The following is a 7817-nucleotide window of genomic DNA, read 5'->3' as shown; positions in this document are numbered from 1 at the left end:
GAGTGAAGGACACTGCGGTGCGGCTAGTGGACTTTGGCAGCGCTACGTTTGACCACGAGCACCACTCCGTCGTCATTTCCACGCGTCACTACCGAGCCCCGGAGGTCGTTCTGGGTAAGACACATGGGTTTAGACTGGAGGCACACCGAAGGGTTGTCAACTCTGTCTACTTAGTTTGACAGCTTTGAACACCCCCTCTCCCCTGTAGAGCTGGGTTGGAGTCAGCCCTGTGATGTCTGGAGTATTGGCTGCATCCTGTTTGAATACTATCAAGGCTTCACGCTGTATCAGGTAGCGTGTGTGTGTTTTGTGGGGGAGTGGTGTGTTTTCAGGAGTTAGGGTTTAGAATAGAGCCATTTGATGCCCTGCCACACTTATACAAGCCAAGGCACACCTAATAACTTAGCTTGTAAATATTATGTAAAAGAACAGAATGATCATTCAAGAGGAATACTGAACACTATGAGCGGTTGCAGACGTTTTAAATATTTATTAATCAGGAAAGTGTTATAAAGTAACAATTGGGGAAATTATTATTATAAGCTCATTTCATATTGATTTCATAATATTTTAATGAAGAAAATGTCATATTTCTGTTTGTCATTGACTTTCTTAAGCTGTTAAGCTGTAGCCCTATTTTCAGTTAATTTGCATGTTCTTGGTATCTAGGAACATCTAGGGACCTGGGGGTATGTATTCCCAGTGTCAGAAATATTGTGTCTGTTACTAGGCTTGAGTAAATTGTAATGAAAAAAAGGAGAATATAAATGATGATATTTTTTTGCATCTGTGCCGGTGAATAACACCATGTTACAATTGTAACAAAGAGATTTCGCTCCAAGAGCTCATTCACCACCTTATTGAGATCAAGTGTACAAAAAATCTAAGCTAATTAATAAAGGGAAGATGATTAAATAGAAGGATTTGTAGATACAGTAATAAATGATAATCTATTTTAATTATTAATTCATATTTGACCTTGAATTTGACCTTGACCTTATTACGGCCAAATCATACATATATGGATAGGGAAACGGCTCATCTTTCCAATGGAAGGGTTAAATCTGGATTTAGTCATTTCCTCACGGTTTTACGATAAAAGAGATATAATTAGAATTTTTTCGATAAATTCTTATTTTCGGTAAATCTTACATTGGTAAAAATGAAATATACACTTTGACTGCTGTTTTGATAGGGTTATAACTTATGGTCTTTACTCTTGGCAAAAAAAATAAAAATAAAAATAAATCTTAACATCAATCTTAACATCCAAGGGCCCACCTGTGGGCCCTCATGAGGACGATTTGCTACGCGCCACTTTTCCGACCTCTAGCGGCTCGGGTGTGCATTTCTTTTAATACAATATATAGATAGAATTAAAGCCATATTTGTTGCCTGTCAGTTGCCCTTTCAGGTGACAACATTTGTTCAGCGGTTCTCGAGTTACATGCCGAGGCGTGCGCCAAAGTACACATTACCACCCCCGACCTCCGGGGGCTCTAGCTCCGTCAATCATTTGGCGATCTCGAAAATTTTGGACAGGGTTGAAGCCAATGAGTGTGGCTTCCAATGATACCCCATGATATGATAATGGCTTGGACTATACAGATTGTTATTTGTGCAGAACTTGTCACCAGAGCACCTTTTTCACGTCCACTCCTCCTATAGAGGGAGAGCTTCTGTGTACCTCTCTGAGTTGCATGTGTGATGTCACCAATAGATCATGGGCCAATATGTGTTAACTTGACATATAGCTTCAACATACACATTACAGAACGCTCAGTAAGTATTTACATGTCCTGAAGGATTATAAACGGCAGACTCCTGGTAAATATCAATGGGTGCTTGTTACTCATTTGCATATCCATAGACCCTTGCATTCTTAATGAAGGTAAAGGTGTAGAGATGCTGCTAAAACAGTTTATTGAACTTTTTTACAACTGGAGGGGATCTTTAATCTCAAGGGGCAAGGCAAGTCAAACCACTGATTTAGAGCAGTCTTATGGCCATACTGCACACAGTGTGTAGTAGTTAGGTATTAATTTCTTCACATATCCTTGTGAGAAATACACAACATACATAAAGCCTCCGGCTTCTTCTATGGCTCGGGACTCAAAATGTCTCACAGGCCTTCTTCTGGTGGGGACCACTATAGTTGGGGGCGACAGTGGCTCAGGAGGTAGAGCGGTCGTCTGGTAGTCGGAAGGTTCCCGGTTCAACTCCCGCTCCTCCCGGGCAGCGTGCCGACGTGTCCTTGAGCAAGACACTTAACCCCTAACTGCTCCCGATGTGCAGGTCGGCACCTTGCATGGTCGCCTCCGCCGTCGGTGTGTGAACGTGAAGAACAACATTGTAAAGCGCGTTGGATAAAAGCGCTATATAAATGCACCATTTATTTACCATTTATAGTCATATGTTTGTGATATGTTTCAATAGGCCCATGTCCCACAACAAGAAAAGACTAATCTGAGGGTCCCTGATTTGAAGGCGTGATGTAGGTAGTCCCCCAGAGGGTGTCAGAGGTCAGGACACTGGGCCGTAAGGTGAAGGCTGTATCGCTTCATCCCGTTCCCACCTCGGCGGACTACGCAATTTTCACTCTGGGTGAAAGATATATTGATATCTGCCTATTGTCAGCGACTTTGGGGTCCTTGAGAAGCGCTATATAAATAAAATTATTATTATTATATTATTATATTATTATTATTATTATTATTATTTATTATTATTATTATTATTATTATTATTATTATTATTATTATTATTATTATTATTATTATTATTATTATTATTATTATTATTATTATTATTATTATTATTATTATTATTATTATTATTATTATTATTATTATTATTATTATTATTATTATTATTATTATTATTATTATTATTATTATTATTATTATTATTATTATTATTATTATTATTATTATTATTATTATTATTATTATTATTATTATTTATTATTTATTATTTATTATTTATTATTTATTATTTATTATTTATTATTTATTATTTATTATTTATTATTTATTATTTATTATTTATTATTTATTATTATTATTATTATTATATTCGATTTAGGAATAAAAAGTTCCCGATTTGCACAATCATAATTTTAAAGTCAGGACTAGATCTTTCCTCGCGAAAGGATACTTGGTCACTGCGTCGTTTTATTTGACGTAATTGGTGCGAGTTTGGTCACGTGTCTTGCGCTCGACCAATAGCAGCTCTCTTTGTCGCGAGGATACGGCCGTCGGGCGATAACAAATGGACATCCACAGAGTAACGTTACATCAGAAGAGGACGAAAATGGACAAAAAAACACCTTCTTAAGTTCTCAAAAAGGTTTATAAACAATGTTATATGCATCTCACGTCCGTTCAGAAAGAATGTGTACAAGATTTTACACAGACACGGTGGGATAGAATTAACTGTGTCGGACGGTGGCTTGACGGTTAACCTACCAGGCCAGAATCATATACCATTACTGTATGCCAGGGGTCAGCAACCTTTTTGACATGGAGTGCCTGATTGAAATATAGTTGTAACTAGTGTGCCTCAACAATATTCCATGCATCGTACATTTTTTCCCCTCATAATCAGGTATTCTTAATGATAATTTTTACATTATTACATCATTATTGTTATTGTTATTATTAACAATATTATTATGATGGTTGTATCAACCCTAAATCTGAGTTGGGGCGGGGGTGCAATGCAGACAAACAGCTTTGCCTTACTGAGCTCCGTTATCTGGGGGCTGTAGTTGGTCCCTTTAAGCTGCACACCGGAGCATCTTTTAATCCAGCTGTTTGCTGTTCTCTGATATTTTCGGACATTTCGTTGATGCGTCGCTCGACACTTGGAGCTGACATGGGGATATCTTTTATCCTTGATTTGATTGTCTCTTTGTTTGGCAAGCCTTCAAACAAAACATCTGAGCTACAGAGAAAAGCCTCCTTGATATACTCGCCATCAGTGGATGGCTTTCCCACATTTCGCAATGCAATGAGCAATGCGCTAGCTTGCTTCAGTTGCGTGGTCTTTAGCAGTCGTGAACACTTTGAGGGTGCTGGCTTGCTTCAGTTGCGTGGTCTTTAGCAGTCGTGAACACTTTGAGGGTGCTGGCTTGCTTCAGTTGCGTGGTCTTTAGCAGTCGTGAACACTTTGAGGGTGCTGGCTTGCTTTCCATACCTGGCCACGGCACGTTTAATCGATTCTGCCTGATCCGCCTGATCTTTGAAACTTTTTTGATGCTTTGTCTCAAAATGGCGTTTCACACCTGACGTTCTGCAAACTACATTTTCTAAACATAAAGTACACACAGCAAAATATTTCACTATAATATTTAAAAGAAAAAAAAAATATATATATATATATATATATATTTTGTACTGATGCCCCCTGTGCCTATGAAAATGCCCCCGCGTGCCTATGCACGCACCCGCATGCATGCCTAGGGTTGCCTACCCCTGCTGTATGCCATCTAGTTTTATTGTTTACAGTGATGTTTAAGTAGCTCTGCTAGTTCATAGTGATGTTTAAAGTATGTTAGCTTTCAGAACCAATGCTTGTGTGTTACCCTCACCTCTTCCTCCCCGACTTAAAAATTATGATTGCGCAAAACGGATTGTAAATGGAGAACTTTTTATTCCTTACACCAATAGATCTTTAGCCCAGAGTGAAACTTGTGTAGTCCGCCGAGGTGGGAAGGAGAATAGTGTTCTAGCCACTCCTCAGCCTTCACAGGCCTATACAGGGTCACCTGTGAAGCCTAAAGTGGTGCAACATGGGCTGTGTCGCGCGGGATCAAACCTGTGACCCTCTGGTTACAGGTGGTCTCTCTTTACCCACCAGGCTGTTGTTCAGTGTGAATATGGTTATTATTCTCATGTAGTGGAGATCCTGTTGTTTTGAGTTCACTGTATCTGTGTTCTCTTTAGACTCATGACAATAAGGAGCATCTTGCTATGATGGAGAAAGTACATGGACCACTACCACAAAGAATGGTCCACATGAGCGGGTAACACACACACACACACACGCACGCGCGCGCACACACACACACACACACACACACACACACACACACACACACACACACACATGCACAAGCACACACACCAAACAAAAACTCCTTTTAACAATCTCATCTTGTTTTGAGTCTTAGCATCTTTCTTTACTCTTAATTTAAAACACAAAAAAAACTAGGACACAAAGTGCCATACTTGTGAGCCGCCACTAGGGGCAGAGTGGCTAACCGTGAGCACATTTCCAAGTGACTGTGTGAGTGAGAGAGAGATCTGAAGTGTTTCACATCTAAAAACTGCCAATGGTGTGAGATAATTATCTCCACAAGACAGAGGCCTGGAGGGGATCATGTAATCGGTCCGGTGTGTGTGTGTGTGTGTGTGTGTGTGTGTGTGTTTGTGTGTGTGTATCTGTCTGTTTGTCCACAGCAATTTTCTCAAGATCAGTTAATGACAATTATTTTAATTGAATGAATTTCCATTATTGTCCATTGAAATAGATATTCAGTTACACCTTTTGAATGCGATACTACACAGGTTTGCTGCTCAGAGCCCAGGAATCAGCTCTCTGACACCTGTTTACAACATGCCATAGTGAACTTATTGTAGTTGATATACATTAGCATTCAAATCTGTCTATTTAGTCCACCACAATCTCTTCGCTACAACAACATTGTGTAAGCTAAGTAGGGTTGTGCTTATAGGTGAATCTCTTAGTTATAACAACATTGTGTAGCTAAGCAGGGTTGTACTTATAGGTGAAGTATTTCCAATGTTAACTATCTGGCGAAACAAGATTAAATTAGCCTTACGCACGCACGTACACACACAAACACACACACACCATTTGACAAAATGTGTTGTTTGTCCTCCCAGGAGGCAGAAGTATTTTGTCCGTGGGCGTCTGGACTGGAACGAGAGCTCTAAGGCCGGCCGACATGTCAGTTCCAAATGCAAACCATTAAGGGTGAGTTAGTGCAAAAGCATCCAAAGCAAGTTAAGCCAAGATATAATTTCTCTGTTGAAAAACAAGAAAATGAATTCCCCTGCGTCTCGTTTCTCAGAAGTCTCTGACGTCGAAGGGAAAAGAACATTATCAGTTTCTGGATCTGTTGGAGAAGATGATGGAGTATGACCCCTCCCAGCGCATCTCTCTCTCCTCCGCTCTCTGCCATCCCTTCTTCCTTTCCCTGCATCAAATGGAGGCCTGGAGGATAAGCAGCTGGGACCTCAGAAGATGACCTCGCATGCATGACCCAAGAGGACATACACACACTAGCCCCTTGAAGTCTGACCTTGTAGGCCAAGACATGGACTTTATTGTTATTAGAGTCCCTTTCAGCTAGGCGTGACTGACAGTGATACACCAAAGTCTATCTAAAGAGAAGTCAGTTCACTCTGCCGCCATATTGATAACACAGTCTAATAATAAGACTAACTAAGGCCTTTAAAACTGGGGAGTCATTCATATCTAATCTGTCATACACAGACCCTCCAGGATTTAGCTATTCCACAATCGCAAGAATTTATGCAAATTCAACCAATCCCAACCAAACAGCTTGCAAATTTGACCAACAACTTATTGTTATCTTGCAACACTGTATCACCAAGCAACGATGTTCATTTGACACTTTTCAACCAGGAGCTACATTGCCAGGAGGAGAAATGACTAAAGTAGGTTCAGATTCAGATTCAGATTCAAATTCCTTTATTTAGCCATTGAGCGCGGGCCTGGCGGCTGAGGGGAGAAAGCTCAGTCTGTGTCTGGCTTTCACAGCCTTTGGTATCCGCAACCTTCTCCCAGAGGGGAGCAGGGTGAAGAGGCCATGGCCGGGGTGGGAGGGGTCGGCCATGATCTTCCTTGCTCTCTTCAGCGCCCTGGAGTCGTGCACAACAGAATAAATCACCACGAAGAGGGAACTGCTTTGAAGGTGGTGGCAGGAACCAAAGTGAGTGCTTGACTTAAATGTGTCATGGAGAAGAGTTTGTGAATGTGAGAGGGACAGAGAGGGATAGAGAAACAGGGACCACGCCTCAGACTCGGTGTGCGCGTGCATCAAGGTGGCAAAAAGTAATGTAATCCTGGTCAAAAAACAACAAAACAATATTTGCGTTTGTTAGCCATGCTATAGTGATCTAAACAATCAATCCATACCAAAGTTAGATATGTAACAGGTGAGAGACTCTCACATCCATGCTGATATGGCTATATTACATCTAGCCGTTTTTGTTTGAAGCCACTTTTAGTCAGAGGAGTTGCCATGGTTTCTCCATAGAGCCCCGTTGTACTTCTTCAGCACCTCAGCTCAACGCAGGTAGGGGGCAACTCAGTCACGTGATTCAGCGGTTATTGCTGATTGCCCCAAACAGTGTGTTTACAAACCCGTCTATGTTGGTGAACGCCAGAGGGACAGAGAGAAACACGGTGATACAAGCCTGCATGTGTGTGTGTGCGAGGTAGGAGGGGAAGAGAGAGGAGGGGACAGGTATTATGTATGTGCGTGAGGTAGGAGGGGAAGAGAGAGGAGGGGACAGGTGTGTGTGTGTGCGAGGTAGGAGGGGGAGAGAGAGGAGGGGACAGGTGTGTGTGTGTGCGTGAGGTAGGAGGGGAAGAGAGAGGAGGGGACAGGTATGTGTGTGTGCGAGGTAGGAGGGGAAGAGAGAGGAGGGGACAGGTATGTGTGTGTGCGAGGTAGGAGGGGGAGAGAGAGGAGGGGACAGGTGTGTGTGTGTGCGAGAGGTAGGAGGGGGAGAGAGAGGAGGGGGCAGGTATGTGTGTGTGCG

At 41.6% G+C, this 7817-nt stretch overlaps 1 pseudogene across 1 annotated transcript in view; it reads left to right on the top strand.

Annotated features, from left to right (window-relative positions):
* Positions 1–6274, top strand: part of LOC311246606 (dual specificity protein kinase CLK2-like) — a 13879-nt pseudogene extending 7605 nt beyond the window's left edge. Inside the window, exons 6-10 of the transcript in view lie at positions 4–114; positions 209–291; positions 4947–5026; positions 5910–6000; positions 6098–6274. The product of the transcript in view is annotated as a dual specificity protein kinase CLK2-like (transcript). The remainder of the gene's footprint in view (positions 1–3; positions 115–208; positions 292–4946; positions 5027–5909; positions 6001–6097) is intronic.
* The last annotated feature ends 1543 nt before the right edge of the window (positions 6275–7817 follow it).

The sequence above is a fragment of the Notolepis coatsorum genome (genome assembly GCF_963971535.1).
Source record: "Notolepis coatsorum genome assembly, chromosome: 19".
NCBI classification, from domain to species: Eukaryota; Metazoa; Chordata; class Actinopteri; order Aulopiformes; family Paralepididae; genus Notolepis; species Notolepis coatsorum.
Note: the sequence above shows the minus strand (reverse complement) of the source record. Positions and strands in the feature narration are given on the sequence as shown.